Source organism: Artemia franciscana, chromosome 5 (assembly GCF_032884065.1).
Source record: "Artemia franciscana chromosome 5, ASM3288406v1, whole genome shotgun sequence".
NCBI lineage: Eukaryota > Metazoa > Arthropoda > Branchiopoda > Anostraca > Artemiidae > Artemia > Artemia franciscana.
Window position 1 is genome coordinate 48,716,497 of NC_088867.1, and position 16,648 is coordinate 48,733,144.

Genomic DNA, 16,648 nt, shown 5'->3' on the forward strand with positions numbered 1-16,648 from the left:
TAATGACCTCCTTAAAAGTACAAGCCGCCTAGATTTTCTTAACTCTATGATTTCATCATTCCAGTACCCCTGGTAACTATTCCTACACGAGTAACTGATAAGTCTGCGACTCTTATCGATAATATATTTGTGGATGGAAAGCTGCTTGAAAGTTCGTATGCTGATGTTCTACTCACGGATGGATCCGACCATCTTTTTCTTCTTAGTAAAGTAAAAAAATCTTACAGGATTATAAATGAGAGTGGTCAAATAAATAAAACATATTTTCGTGATTTAAGAAATGATAATTTAAAAAAATTTGAGAGAGAAATGGATGATGCAGATTTTACTCCAGTTTTTGAAGAAGATAACCCGTCGGTTGCGTATGATATTTTTGTTGCAATATTTACAAAGATATTGAATGATACGTGTCCTCTAAGAAGACTTAAAAGAGGTAGTACGAAATTCCCTAAGAAACCATGGATTACACAGGGCATTCTAAATTCTATAAGTCGGAAAAATGAATTGTATAAAATATACCTAGGGGAACCATCTGTCATTAATTTTCAGCAGTTTAAAAATTACCGGAATACTTTAAACGGATTAAAACGGAAAGCTGAAAAAATGTATTTACAAAATGAATTTATAAACCATAAATGTGATATGAAAAAAACATGGAAAACGGTAAATTCACTCCTGGGTCAAAAGGGTAAAATAGAAGTTATTAATAAATTACAAACAGAGAGGGGGAATTTGACTACCCCAAATGATGTTGCGAATTATTTATGTGATTATTTTTCTAGTGAGGGAGCGAAACTTTGTGACGATGCTCGGAAAAGAATTAAGCGGCCTCCCAAAATAGTTCAGTCGGAAATTCCAGTAGAAAATCAGCTGGTTTTTAATGCTTGTAGCATAAGTGAAGTGAGTACAATTATCAGTAAAATCCAATCAAACTCAAGTGGTGTAGACGGGATTTCTCTTAAGATTGCTAAATCAGTTAAATCAGTTTTAACACCAGTTGTATGCAATTTGATTAATAAGTCTATGGAAAAAGGAATTTTCCCGGAAGTTTTGAAGGTGGCTAAAATAATACCATTGTACAAAGGAGGTAAAAGAGACGACCCTTCAAACAAAAGACCCATTTCTATCCTCCCTTTTTTTTCAAAAATATATGAAAAGGTGATAGGATCCAGGCTAACTGATTACGTTGAAAATAATACAATTCTTATAAATACTCAATTTGGTTTTAGAAAAAAAAGTCCACAGAAATGGCAACCATTAAACTTGTTGACTGGGTAAATACGTCGTTTGAAGCGGGTCTGATTCCAGCTGCTTTATTCCTGGATTTGAAAAAGGCTTTTGATACGATTGACCATAAACAGTTATTACTTGAGCTGGAAAAAATCGGTGTTACCGGAAAGAGTTTGTCTTGGTTTGAATCTTATTTAAGTGACCGAAAGCAGGTTGTGGTGAATGGGTATTTTACTTCTAAAGCTAGTACGATAACTTGCGGAGTACCCCAGGGCTCTATACTAGGTCCTCTTTTATTTTTAATATTTATTGATCGGATTAAGTATTATTTGTCAGAGGCTGGTATAATCCTTTTTGCAGACGATACTATTTTACTTGTAGCTGCTCCATCAGTTGATCTACTTTTTGATAAAATGATAAAGGCAATGACCGAGTTTATTGAGTGGCCAGATTTCAATCTTTTGACATTAAATTATAATAAAACTAACTACATTCTATTTTCTTGGATATCTAGTATTGAAACTAATTTAGAATTAATAATAAACGGAAATCAAATAAAAAGAGTAAAGGTAACAAAGTATTTAGGTTTTATGATTGATGAAAATCTATCATGGAAAACACATTCAAATATTATAGCTTCAAAGTTGTCCAGATCTCTGGGGGTGCTTCGCCGAGTTAAAAACCTAGTATCCTATAAAATTCTTCGGTTACTTTATTTTGCTATTTTTTACCCGTATATTTGCTATGGTTGCTCTTTATGGGCTAGTAATTTTGTATCATGTTATAAAAAATTCAAAGAATCCAAAATAAAGCCGTTAAACTTTTATCACCTAAAACTTTATTTACTCATAATATTAATGAACTTTATACTAAGAATCAACTTTTTGATATTTCAAAAACAAGAGACTACCAAGTTAGTATTTTCACATATAAATTTATTAATAATATACTTCCCTCTTCTTTCGAAAATTTTTTCTCCATTAATTGTGATCTTCATAGCCACAATACACGAGGGGCATCAAATCTGGTACACCCATTTAGAAATACGGCTAGAGCTTCTTTCGTGATTAGAAATTTTACCCCCTCTGTATGGGATATTATTCCAATTGAAACAAGAAATTCGAGTCATTTGGCTTCCTTCAAAGCTGTTGTTAAGAGATTCTTCCTTGCAAAAGAATAGTATGGTAATGATGCAAAAGTATAGTAATAATGCGTGAGTGTCATAAGTAGAATCTTTGTATGTAGTAATATGTAGAGTAGAGATGACTGCCACCTGCTGCCAACAAGCCCAAAAGGGCTTTCTTAGCAGGTGCAGCAAAATGTTTTGTATACATGTTTTTGAAATAAATTAATCTAATCTAAAATCTAATCTGAGTCACAATGTCCTTCTAAATATCTAAATTCATTAAGATCCGATCACCCACTCGTAAGTCATAAATACCTAATTTTTCTAATCTTTCCTCTTCCTTTAGCCCCCCCAGATGGTCGAATCTGGATAAACAACTTTATCAAGTCAATTTGTGTAGCTCCCTGACACGCCTACCAATTTTCATCGTCCTAGCACGTCCAGAAGCACCAAACTCGCCAAATCACTGAACCCCTCCCCCCAACTCCCCCAAAGAGAGCGAATCCAGTACGGTTATGTCAATCACGTATCAAGGACATTTGCTTATTCTATCCACCAAGCTTCATCCTGATTCCTCCAGTCCAAGTGTTTTCCAAGATTTTCCCCTCCAACTTCCCCCAATGTCACAGGATCTGGTCGGAATTTAAAATTAGAGCTTTAAAGCACAAGATCCTTTTAAATATCAAATTTCATTAAGATCTGGTCACCCTTTCATAAGTTACAAATACCTCAATTTTCAAAATTACCCCCCTCCCCCCAACTCCACCAAAGAGAGCAGATCCGGTGCGGTTATGCCAGTCATGTATCTTAGACAGGTTTTTATTCTTCCCATCCAGTTTCATCCTGATCTCTCCGCTTTAAGTATTTTCTAAGATTTCTGGTCCCCTCAGCTGCCCCCCCCCTCAATGACGCTGGATCCGGTTGAGATTTAAAATAAGAGACCTGAGTTACGAGGTCTTGCTAAATATGAAGTTTCATGAAGATCCGATCACTCCTTCGTAAGTTAAAAATATGTCATTTGGTCTAATTTTTCAGAATTAACCCCCCTCCCCAATAGAAAGGATCCGTTCTAATTATGTAAATCAGTTATCTAAGACTTCTGCTTATTTTTTCCACCAAGTTTCATCCCGATCCCTCCAATCTAAGCGTTTTCCATGATTTTAGGTTCCCCCACCCCAAACTCCCCCCAGTGTCACCAGATCCTGTCGGGATTTAAAATAAGAGGTTTGAGACACGAAATCCTTCTAAATATCAAATTTTATTGAGATCTGATCACCTGTTCGTATGTTAAAAATACCTCATTTTTTTAATTTTTCAGAATTACCCCCCCCCCCCCAACTACCACAAAGAGAGCGGATCCTTTCCAGTTTCCCCTCCCCCCAGATTTCAGGTTTCGCCTCCCAGCTCCCCCCAATGTCACAAGATCCGGTCGGGATTTAAAGTAAGAGCTCTGAGACACAATATCCTTCTAAATATCAAATGTCATTGAGATCCGATCACCCGTTCGTAAGTTAGAAATACCTCATTTTTCTAATTTTTCAGAATCAACCCCCCCCAACTACCCCAAAGAAAGTTAATCCGTTCCGGTTATGTCAATCATGTATCTAGGACTTGTGCTTATTTTTCCCACCAAGTTTCATCCCAATCCCTCCACTCAAAGTGTTTTCCAAGATTTTAGGTTTCCCCCTCCCAACTCCCCCACCAATGTCACCGGATCCGGTCGGATCCCCTTCCAAACATCAGATTTCATTAAGATCTGATCAACCGTTCGTAAGTTAAAATTACTTCAATTTTTCTATTTTTTCTGAATTAACTGACCCCCCACTCCCCCCAGATGGTCAAATTGGGAAAAAACGATTTCTAATTTAATCTAATCCGGTCCCTGATACGCCTGCCAAATTTCATCGTCCTAGCTTACCTGAAAGTGCCTAAAGTAGCAAAACCTTGACCGACAGACAGACAGAACGACAGACAGACATACCGACAGACCGACAGAATTTGCGATTGCCATATGTCACTTGGTTAATACCAAGTGCCATTAAAAACTAAAAGCCGACACCTACCTCCCCCGGAATCTTAAAAAAAATCATTTAACTTCTCCGGTTTTGTGCCAGAGATTGAGATATTCAGATATAATGAAACTCGCATCATTAGAAAGTGTAAATTTTGTTTTTTCGATTGAACGGAGCAGAAATTTATTTTTTAAATTCAGGAATAAATTTACAGCTTTTTAAGTTTCCTGTTGTGTTAAATACCTTGTTTGAAGTCTTTGCAAACACAGAATATAAATTATTTATGCTGTAGACACATTGATTAGGCAGCGTTTCGTATAACAATTAGCAAAAGATTACAAGTTTACTTTGCTTTAAACTAACCTCTCGTTAGCTTTTCGGACTGTTGACACATCTAAGATCCCATATCAGTTTATGCCCAAATTGCTTCAGAATCTTCCTGTAGTGATGAGAAAATTTGCCAAAGGACCCTTTGTCTTTGATGCTGTTAGCCGACGCTGAGGATCGCAAAATGACATTTTTGGTATCGAACATCCTTAATGAGTTTCAACGTCTTCTTTTTATCTCTATTTCTTTTACTATTATTTCTATTTGTTTTATCTCTACTTCTTTTTAACCATTTCTCTTGGCTAAGGCGTGGTCTTTGTGAGGACTTTTTCTGCTGGTCCTTAGACTGACTTGACTTTCCTATAAGGCGTTGGGAATTCACAGGCTAAAGTCAAAGGACTCAGAGAAAATTTATGGACATTAATCGATTGAATTGTACTTATGGAGGGGAGGGGGAGCCAATTTAAAAGATGATATTCTGATGCTTGCTATATAGCTCTCTAGAAAAAGGAGAAACACGAGAGGCTAGTAAACATTGTTATTAGTTACATTGTTATTACAAACATTGTTATACACGAGAGGCCTTTCAAACATTGTTATTAGATACCTAGAATACAAGGATAACAAGGAATTAGCGAAGCATGTTGTTGCTTGTTGTTCTCTTCTTAAGGAGAATTAAATAAAAAAACAACAACATATTTTTCAACTGAAAGTAAGGGATACCATTAAAACTTTAAACGAGCAGAAATTATTACGTATATGAGGGGTTCACCTTCTCGTCAACACCTCGCTTTTTACGTTAAAGTTCGAATTTTGTTCCAATTCTTTAAGAATGGCCCCTGAATCACAAAGGCCGTTTATTTAAAATAAATAGCTCTTTTGAAAGTACTCAAAAAAGTTTAGCGTAAAGAGCGAGGTATTAATGAGGGTACGAACCCCCTCATAAACGTAAGAATTTCTGTTCGTTTTAAGTTTTAATGTTGCTCTTTACTTTCAGTTGAGAAAACTAGTATTTTCACTTGTTTCTTCACTTGTTTTTATTTAATTTCTGATGATTTTTTGAATAACGCCTTCCCCCGAACCTTTACTAGAAAAATCCCTCGAAAACGTCTGTATACTTCTCAATAACCGATACTATATGTAAATAATGGGCAAAGCTTATAACTTGCAGCTCTTCCCCGGGGACTGTTGGGGATTAAGTCATCCTCCAAGCTATAGTTATTAGATTTTTCACTATGCTGTACAAAATAGCTATCTCAAAATTTGATTCGTTGACTTTGAAAAAAATGAGCGTGGGAGGGGGCCTAATTGCCCTCCAGGTTCTTGGTCATTTACAAAGGCACTAAAACTTTTAATTTTCGTTCGAATGAGCCTTCTTGTGATATTCTAGGAACAGTGGGTCGATACGATCAACCCTGGGAAAAAAAACAAGCAAAAAAAAAACAACAAAAAAACACGCCTCCGTGATACTTCTTCTGGCAAAAAATACAAAATTCCCCATTTTCGCAGCTAGGAGCTTGAAACGTCTACAGTACGGTTCTCTGATGCGCTGAATTTGATGGTGTGATTTTCATTAAGATCCCTTGAGACTCATTAAGAATCATTAAGATTCTTTTAGGGGTTTTTTCCCCTTTTTACGAAAATAAGGCAAATTTTCTCAGTCTCGTAACTTTTGATGAGTAAGACTAAACTTAATGAAACTTGTAGATTTAAAATCAACATAAGAATACAAATCTTTTAATGTACATATCTATTGGTACCAAAATTCCGTTTTTTAGAATTTTGGTTACTATTTAACCGGGTTGCTCCTTACTTACGGTTGGTTACCACAAACAGTTTGATATATACATGATAAATGAAAATTCCCTAGATGATGATGATAGTGAAGTGACAAGCTCACCAGTAGATGGAATAGAAACTTCGCAAAAATCAATGGTTCCTGGATGTTGAGGTTGGTACATTGCAATTATCAAGCAGTCATGAAGAGATTTTAGAAATCCAGACATGCTGGCTAGATGATACTCTCATCGACGCCAACAAGAATTTATTGAGGGAAAAACATCGTCATGGCCTTATAAGCACTACGTTAGCCTTGGCTGATAAGTTCAATACTAAAAATTAGATTGATTGAATCAAATACGCGACTATATCGTCAGAAAACATTGGTTTGCTTCAACAATGTCAACGGTATTGTGGAGATATATCACAGTTTGAAGTTTTCCAAGTTGAATGATGGTACAAGGCAGCTGTTTACTCTATATAATGTTTTTAATGAATAATCTAATATCAAGGTTGCTTCTGTGCAAAGTCAAAAATGGGAGTGACTGAATTTGCAGTCCCTGCAGTCACCCCCACTGCAATTCTAGTGGGCTATCCCATAGGCAAAGCTCACATAAAATGAAAAATCTCAGTCGCCTATTTGCCTGTAAATCCTGTGGACGCATGGTCGGTCGTAAATCAGAAAACATTAGTTTGCTTCAACAAATGTCAACTGTATTGTGGAGATCTATCACAGTTTGAAGTTTACCAGGTAGAATGATGGTACAAGGCAGCTGTTTGCTCCATATAATGTTTTTAATGAACAATCTAATATCAAGGTTGCTTCTATGCAAAGTCAAAAATGAGAGTGACTGAATTTGCAGTCCCTGCAGTCACCCCCACTGCAATTCTAGTGGGCTTTCCCATAGGCAAAGCTCACATAATATGAAAAAATCTCAGTCGCCTATTTGCCTGTAAATCCTGTGGACGCATGGTCGGTCGTAAATCAGAAAACATTAGTTTGCTTCAACAAATGTCAACTGTATTGTGGAGATCTATCACACTTTGAAGTTTACCGAGTTGAATGATGGTACAAGGCAGCTGTTTGCTCCATATAATGGTTTTAATGAATAATCTAATATCCAGGTTGCTTCTGTGCAAAGTCAAAAATGGGAGTGACTGAATTTGCAGTCACTGCGATTGTCCCATCGCAATTCCAGTGGGCTTTCCCATAGGCAAAGCTCACATAATATGAAAAATCTCAGTCGCCCATTTGCCTGCAAATCCTGTGGACGCATGGTCGGTCGTAAATCTTTGAATCATTTTTGGTCTCTAGTAGTCTTCCAATGGCTCCCAGAATGGATAGAATATTTGAATTACAACTAATCTATAAGTATCTACCTTGGTTCTGCCCTCTACGATAGACTATAAATAGATGATAGACTATTTTCAAGAATTGAAAATAATAATTTTTTATTCAACTCTGAAAAAGTTATGCCAGCTTTGCCTCTCACGGAGACTATTTGTCTTGACTTTACTACAATTAGTCCAGTTTCTCAAGTCTTTTATCACTTCCATCAAGTTGATAATTCAAATTTGAATGGTTCTTGTAGGCAAAACGGGGAACTAGTACATTTTCAAACATTTTGAGTTTTGCCTATTGGGAAAGTCCAGCAGAATCGCAACGGAATTGCAAATGCAATTGTAATTTGCTATTGCCTTTGCAGCATCTTTGGTCTACAAAAAAGCGACCCCACTAAAGAAACGTAGTAACAACATAAGTTGAGAAAATGCCTATCTAAGGTATTTAAGGAGGAGGCATTTATCCATTTCCGTCCCTTAAAAGAAGAGGGAAGCAAAAGGATGGAAAATACATACCATTGTAAATCGGATCATTATGTAAACAAATAATCTGATGTGTTGAACAAATAATGTCTTGAATAATCCAGATGCTTGAACCGCGGTTAACGGCTATAAAATAATCCAAATAAATAAATCCCAGCAAAACTCAACTCCTTCACTCAATATGTAGTTTAGTTTAAATACAAATTAAAGGCTTGAAGTCAAAGATAGTACTCCATGTGAGCTTGACTTCAAAAGTAAGTTTAGTATAAACGAATAAGCATAGATAGATAAATAGATGGATACATGTTTATTTACAACAAGAATTAAACCATATTAACAAACAGTGCAAATGCCTAATGGCATACTTAAGCGCGCTGTATATCACCAAAAAAAAAAGACAAACGAAAAAACCGTCATTACTTCAGCTTAAACTAATGTGCACTTCTTACGGAAATCAAACTTCAGCACTCACAACGGAAAATATTACGGGAGACCAGGAACATGATTTCTTAATAGCTTCAGAAATTGAATTCTATCATTGCAATTTCTCAGAGCTATTGGGATTAAATTCCAAACTTTCGGACCAGTATGACCCAAACTAAATGTCGCTCGCACCGTTGGCCAAATTTCAAAAGAAAAATCAGAACTATGAGATGTTGGGTAATTGTGGAATTGTGAATTTGTCGGGAATAATCTTGGGAAATTTAGTGACAGTTGTCCAAAAATATAATTGTGGCAAATATTAGAAATGACAATAAAATGATGTTGATGAACAGAAAAGAAACCAGAAGAGCCATAAAGATGGCTAACTGAGGATCTATTATTAATATTAAAAATTGATCTAAGGGATTTATTTTGTAGAATTTCAAGAGGTTTAAACGTTGAAGGAAAAGTTGATGCCCAAACAGAAACACAATAAAGAAAATATGGATTAACAAAAGAAAAATATATTGTCTTTAAAATATCCCTTGGGAAAAAATGGCGTAAACGAGAAAGAATGCCGATATTTTGCGAGATTTTAGAGACATTATTTTCACATGTTCGCGGAAAGACAGATTTTCATCCAAAATAATTCCAAGATATTTAAATTGATCAACACGTTTTAGTACCCTATCATTTATATAAAGAGAAAACTGTTCCGTTTTCTGAGAACCAGATCGAGAAAACAGCATATATTGACATTTCTTCTCATTTAACGAAAGTAAATTTCTGGCGTACCAATCCCCTGCAGATAAAAGTGTGTTATTAAGATTATGAAAAATTATGGATAAATCAGGTTGGGATGCAAAAACAACAACATTATCTGCAAACATTACAATTTTACAAAGCGGCAATACATCGGGAAAATCATTTATAAACAGAAGGAATAAGGTTGGTCCAAGGACAGATCCCTGAGGGCCCCCACAACTTGTCAAAAAACTTTCTGAACGGATACCATTAATTTTATCATGACATTCAAGTTTTCTACCTGTAAGATAAGTTTAAAAAAAATTTAAGGATTTTGAAGCAAAACCATATTTTTGGAGTTTCATTAACAACAGACGATGGTCAACTTTGTCAAAGGCCTTGGCGACATCAAGAAATACCGCCAACGCATACTGATCACTGTCGATTGCATCATTTATCTCAAGCAGAAGTGGATGAATCGTCAACTCCGTTGATTTCCCTTTAATGAAACCAAACTGAGAAGGATGAAAAATATTTTCCCCAATTAAATAATTATGGAGTGGATAGTTCACTATCTTTTCCAAAAGTTTACTAAACACTGATAAAAGTGATATACCTCTATAATTTGAAGGATCACTATTAATTCCGCCTTTATGTAGTGCAATAACATTAGCTTTCTTCAACAAATCAGGAAAAACTCCCTGCACAAATGACAAGTTATATATGTGTGCAAGTAATGGGGCAACATCAGTAGCTACCTGCTTTAATATTCGAGTAAAAAAAAAAAACAAAGTCATCAGACGAAGAGCTATTTTTAAGCTTCACGATAATTGTTTTCACATGTTGGGGCTTCGTTTCAGAAAAATCAAAAGGGTTTTCAGTTTGATGATCATTATCAAAAGAAATGGTAGGGTCATTTAACAATGGAGAAAAAAAAATCCGATATAAGCTATTTTCCTACTGAATAAAATAATCTCCCAAAATATTCAGGATTTCTTTACGGTCAGTTACCTTCCTTCCACCAACTTCCAGGCAATTAACACTAGATCTAGATTTATGGCTAGGTCGAATTCTTTCATTAATCAACTGCCAAATTTTTTCATATCTGACTTATACTGAATAAACTTATCTTTATAATATATTCTCTTTGCATATCTAACAATCGAATTTAACTTATTTCTATATGCTCTATATTCTTCAAAAGAGGCATCACTTGGAATTTTTAAATACCTCTTATATTTTATATTCTTATACTTAATTGAAATAAAAAATCCATCGGTAATCCAATTTTGTTTGAATATTTCCCATGCATAAACTTAGTTGTAGTAGCCTCCTCTCTGAGCCGTGTCATATCAGAAATAAATTTAGAAAATGCAACATTAACATCATTTGAACCGTAAAGTAGACTCCAATCGTTACTATTAATTAGTTCACGTAGTAGCTTAAAATCTCATATTGTTTATGTGAAGTATTATCTCTAGCATTCCAAACGTGTATTAACTCTCCCTAAATCCAGAAGAACACTCACCGGGAGAAGGTCTGACATATCAGATAAAATTACAGAGGCTTTCAGTGCTTTAACTGAATTAATAGTGTTTACGCAACGGGTACAAACGATAACATTTATAGTACAAAGTCTCCCCCCTTTCACTGGCTCAGATCAAAGTATTCCTCCCTCCACCTCTTTCCCCCAAATTTCTCCCTCTGATATTATAAATAAAATCCAAAAGCTCAAAAAATCAAGTACTAGCCCATTAGACATCCCAATTGACTTGATTAAAGCCTTTTCAGACACAATTGCTGGACCTTTATCTGATATTTTTAACCAAATTACAAAATCTGGTAAATTCCCAAGTTGCTGGAAACTAGGTTTTATAACACCCATCCCAAAGAAATCTTCCAGTCTGACTATAACCAACATGCGTCCTATTCCACTCACTCCAGTTTTTTCTAAGCTTTACGAAGGGTTCCTTTGTGACTGGCTTAAAATTAAAATTATACCATGCATTGACATCCGACAGTTTGGTAATTTAAGAAAAACCTCCACCACCCATTACCTTGTACACTTGATTCACACGATCCTAAGTGAACTAGAGAAACCAAATGTTTGGCTAAACCTGGTTTTAGTCGATCTCCAAAAAGCGTTTGACTTAGTTGACCACACTATCCTAATTCGTTTACTACATGATAACTTTGACATTGACCCACTCTTAGTAAATATTGTTATATCGTTCCTTTCAGACAGATCACAAGTTGTAAAATACAAAAATACCTTCTCTAACCCCCTCCCTAGGTACTGTGGAATACCTCAAGGAACCTTATTGGGACCACTATTATTTCTTGTCATGATTAACGAAATTGGCAAGGAATTCCCTCAAAGATGGAAATATTTTGATGACTTGTCGATCCTTGAAGTATGTCATAGGAATATTAAAAGTGACCCCGTTGAAATCCTAACCAAATGTTCGGATGAATCCAAGAATCTAAATGTGACAGTAAATCCCACTAAATCACAGATAATGACAATAAACTTCTTCAAATCTACTCCTGCTTTTTGCGATCCGATCCCAAGCGAAATGCTAGTGAAACATGTTAAGCTTCTTGGTGTCACAATTTCTAATGATCTTAAGTGGGAAACACATGTATCCAACATTGATAAACAAGCAAATGTTTCACTATCCATTTTTAAGCTACTAAACAAATTTTATTGTCCTAAGATACATTCCCTCCGTGTTTACTTATCCTTTATCAGGCCGTGATTGGAATATGCATGTCCGGTCTGGCATTCGCAACTTTCAAATGAACTTAGTGACAAAATCGATTCGGTCCAAAAGCGTTCGCTCAGGATCATTTACAAAGAAGGCTAAATTCCATACTCCTTCCTCCTTAAAGCTGCGCGCATTACCACCTTAAAAGAAAGGAGGGAAAAAATTTGCCTGCTTTTCGCTAAATCAGTCATTTCCAATCCCCGTACTGAGGACTTACTCCCTGATTTTCACAATCCCATTAGACTCCGACTCCCCCGGTCAGCCTCCTTAGCAATCCCAACTTAATCTCCGATCCATGCTGTTACAGAAAGGTTTCGCAAAAGTTTTATACCCTTTATTCTGGGACACCTTAATAATAACTCGTGATTAATTGCCAAATTCCCCTTTTCCTCTATTGCCGTTTTTATTCTTTTTTTATTTACTGCAATGTTTTTGTAATTTAATTGTTAAGTTGCCCTTTATCTTTGATGATTTTGCTTTTTTAATCCCTTTTAATTTTAAGTGTTTGACTTAATGTACTATTTTGATTTTTTTTTTTTCTTAGCTTTTAGTGACATATAAAGCGAATTCGGCTCTTTAGAGCTTGTGATAGCCTTTTGCAAATAAATATTATCTTATCTTATCTTATAACATAAAACAATGAGGTAGTTTCGTAATAATTAGTGTCACCTATGGTATTTTAATCCTGGAAAGTTACGGATAGCTTTATAATACCAACTAGATTATATAAGATATTGTTCCAAGTTTTCATCCGTCACGACGTCTATGATTGAAAAGGATAAAGTTCAACTGGCTGCAAAGTCAATTTAGTCCCTTCTTTCGATATTATTTTGTAATTATTGTTTTTTCAACGCTGAGGAATAGCCTTTGGTCATGTGATTTCTGATCGATAGCGAGGAAACAAAACCAAAGTATTGCTCTCGCAACACTTTATTCGGCGAAGCCGGACAAAGGTTGCCGCAACACTTCACGTTGCCTGGGCAACGTAGGCATAGTATTGTTGTCCAAATTAACTTTAATAGTGAAACCTAATGTCCGGCCCCAGTGTTGATTGCGTTCTTGTTTTAAAAACTTAACTTAACTCCGTTTTAAAAACTTCGATAGGCTGACAACTTCATCATTTAACCGATAGTGAAGAAACAAGCACAAACAAGAATGTAAAACAATGAGATAGTTTCGTAATAATTAATAGAATGTCATCTAAGGTATTCTGATCCTGAAAAGTTAAGGATAGCTTTATAATACCAACTAGATTATATAAGATATTGTTCCGAGTTTTCATCCGTCACGATGTCTACGATTGAAAAGGATAAAGTTCAACTGGCTGCAGAGTCAATTTAGTCACTTCTTTTGATACTATTTTGTTGTTGTTTTTTCAACGCTGGGAAATAGCCTTTGATCATGTGATTACTGATCGATAACGAAGAAGCAAAACCAAAGTGTTGCTCTCGCAACACTTTATTCGGCGAAGCCGGACAAAGGTTGCCGCAACACTTCACGTTGCCTGGGCAACGTAGGTTTAGTATTGTTGTCCAAATTAACTTTAATAGTGAAAACTAATGTCCGGCCCCAGTGTTGCTATAAGGTAAAGACATAATACTTTTCATGAATACGTGCAGATCACTAAAAGAAGGAATCCCGGCTGCAGCCTTGATGATTGCCATTAAGTTACAGAACACCAGAATTGTTATTATCCTTCACCCAGCTCTTTCATCAATAGTCGTAGCCGCATCCTATGTCCTCTTAGAACCAAAACTTTTATCCCACTGCAAAGTCTCTGAATAGAAAGAAAGAAAGAAAGAAAAAGTTTACTTGAGCCCTACGGCTATACACAACATGATTTAATGATACAACACTGCATAGAACACACACTCAATATAAAACAATACTTATTTTCATTCACTCAGGCTCGACTGAGCCTCTCCCGCCTTTTCTACATATCGTGCCATTTTGCATATGGTTCCAGGCTTCAAAGACCTCAGGATATCAGGAAAAGAGTGATGCGGAAAAGAGTAATTATACAAGAAATTTATCAGGAGAAATCAGTTTGCAGTGATGGCAAGTCAAAGATTCGAAGTAGTGGATGTTCAGTTTTGGCTTTATTTCAAGCGCAACTAGAGAACTTTGTCACAGCTACCTGCCTTTTTTAAGTTCTTGACTTTCTATCTGACTTGTTGCTAAGAGCTCAAATTTGGCTTTAAAATGTATCTCCGTTTCTGTTTTTTGAAGTTTGTAGGCTTGAAAAAACCAGTTCAAAGACTGAACAGATGGCTAAAGGCATGTCTTTGATGCAATTCTTCACAAATTGGACCAGCTTGTCCCGTACACTTCTGAAGATTCTGTTAGCTTTTACTTTTGTGCTTTATTAGCACATTTGTGCACACTCTGTACAATGTTATTGATCAGCAAGGTTAGATCTGCAAGCACAAATTCAAAATGTTTATGCATTATATGTTTATGGAACAATGTATTTATTCCACATGATTGTGTCTTGCAGTGAGTACTCCTGCAGTTAAAAACCATTATAACGAATGATTCAGTGTGTATAACTTTGTTCCATCGGAGGTTGCATAGGAAGCTGGAACCAAGAGAACAAGAAGTGTAATTAAACTTCTTTTTTTTTAATTTATCTAGTTTGGTCACATCACATTTAAAAATATGTTTGAAACTCCTGCCAGGTGTGAGATTGTGAAGAAGAATGCACGATTCTGAAGATCCTCTAACAGTCGATGCAAAATAAAGCAAAAAATTTACGACGACACAAATTAGTTTTGAGTTTATTTGAAAAATATTTATAAAAGTACAATTTTAGGTATAAAATACTACTTTCAGAAAATAGTATTAAAAAGTATTACTATCCTGGAAAGTATTCAAGATGTACTACTTTGATCAAAAAGTGCTAACAGTAGCACTTTAGTACTCATCAGCTTCTATAAGCATATTAGTGAGAATATAATAGACTTGCTTGCGACTGATCCATTTTGAAGCCGAAATGCTTATCGGGAGAGCAATATTAAATTAAGATATCATCAATAACAAAACTTTCTATTAGTTTGCACCGGGAATTTGATTCTTTGTTTTTTTTAGTAACAAATTGAAAGTTTTTGTGCCCTTTTTAAGAGTCAAAATGATTAGAGGATAACTAGCCCCTCCCCCCACGCCCTCTTCTCCCCAAATGTAGATACAAATTTTGAGATAGCCATTTTTTTTCAAAATGTCCCAAACATCATATAATAAGGCCTTTGGGGTTGACACAACCTCCCAGAGCCTGGGTAATGGTTATACGTAATATCCCAGGGGCATGCAAGGTTTTTATGGAAGGGGTGGCTGTGTAAAATTTAGAGGAGGCTTATTAAACTGAAAAATGGAAGTTTTGGTTCTGTTTTCAGAGTCAAAAGTGATTGGAGGGTGACTAGCCCCCCCCCTTATGCCCTCTTTTCCACTAACATATCTGCTAAAAATTGCAAGATAGCCATTTTGTTCAAAATATTCCAAATAACATATAACGATCCAGAAATAAATTCAGTAGATATAAATTCCTTTTATAATTAAAATTCAAAACGACTAGAAATTTGAAGTTTAGAGCGATGTGGGTACAATGTGTTATTTTTTTTTTTTTTTTTATTATTATTTTTTTTTTTGGCAAGGCACTTCGTATAATGGAATTGTCGTATAAACTTTGAAAAGAGCTCATTTGACAGGAAATTGAAAGTTCTAGTGTATTTTTTAAGACTCAAAATTGATTAGAGGTCGGTCCAACTTTTCTGGCGTTCTGGAACGTCGCTTGATACTGTGATTGAACCTTATAACATACGCAAGAAGTACTCTGAATAATGTTAACCCTCATGCCAATCATGCCTATCAAAAGGAATTCTCGTTCGAGGATGACCCTTAAGTTTGAACAAGTAGTTTTTTACTGTTTATATTTTTTCTTTAGTTTTGTGTTTTCACGCTAAATTATTCTGTATGGATGTAATGAATTGATTTTTTGTTTGTTTTCATTATATTTGATGTTAACTGGCCACCTTTACAGAGGTTTACAAAGCGTCTTTTGGTTAAAAGCACAAGTGGTAAAAACAGTTCCAATTTCCGAGGTGTCAAGATGGACATATTATGGACGTATTATTAAGAAATGTGGACATAATTTGGCTAAAAATGACACATTTTTGGACCTTCAGGGGGAAATATTCATGGACCAAAAAGTTGGCAGTTCTGGATAGCTATCATTGTGTTTGGAAAGAGCTTTAGGTGGTAAATTGATCAATGTGTCTACATTTTGGGTTGCAAATTAATGCCAATCTTAGGTTTAGGGGGTTTATTTGAATGAATTTGTTTTGAACAAGATTTGGGTCTAACTGGAGTTGAATTGCATTGCATTCAATAGGGGTTGAGTTAAATGGGAGTGAGATAAACAG

General features: G+C 35.5%; 1 protein-coding gene across 1 annotated transcript in view; it reads left to right on the top strand.

The window, feature by feature from the left end:
• LOC136027532 (zinc metalloproteinase nas-7-like) overlaps positions 1-16,648 on the top strand; it is a 56,865-nt gene that overhangs the window by 24,834 nt on the left and 15,383 nt on the right. The gene's annotated exons all lie outside the window — the stretch shown is intronic.